Source organism: Mycetomoellerius zeteki, unplaced genomic scaffold (assembly GCF_001594055.1).
Source record: "Mycetomoellerius zeteki isolate Tzet28-1 unplaced genomic scaffold, Tzet1.0 scaffold140, whole genome shotgun sequence".
NCBI lineage: Eukaryota > Metazoa > Arthropoda > Insecta > Hymenoptera > Formicidae > Mycetomoellerius > Mycetomoellerius zeteki.
Window position 1 is genome coordinate 425,226 of NW_017256341.1, and position 330 is coordinate 425,555.

The window sequence follows — 330 nt, forward strand, 5'->3', positions numbered from 1 at the left end:
TGACATATTTCTATTTCATTTTATCCTATACATTCTATCTCACTCTATCTCATTCTTGCTCTTCAACAGTATCTATGCTGACTAAATTGTGATTACTAATATTATACAGAAAGCCTGATTACTTGTTCGTTAACAGTAGATATATATGCTTCACAATTATCATTTTTTTCAATGTTTCTTGAATGTAAGAACATAATACTGCAATCGTACGTACCTGCAATTATACAATATCTTATCGTCAAACATTTCTGTTTTAATTTATAAACAAGCAATCACAAATGACTTTAAAATTACTTCATTTCAAACAGTTGGAATACTCCATAGATTAAA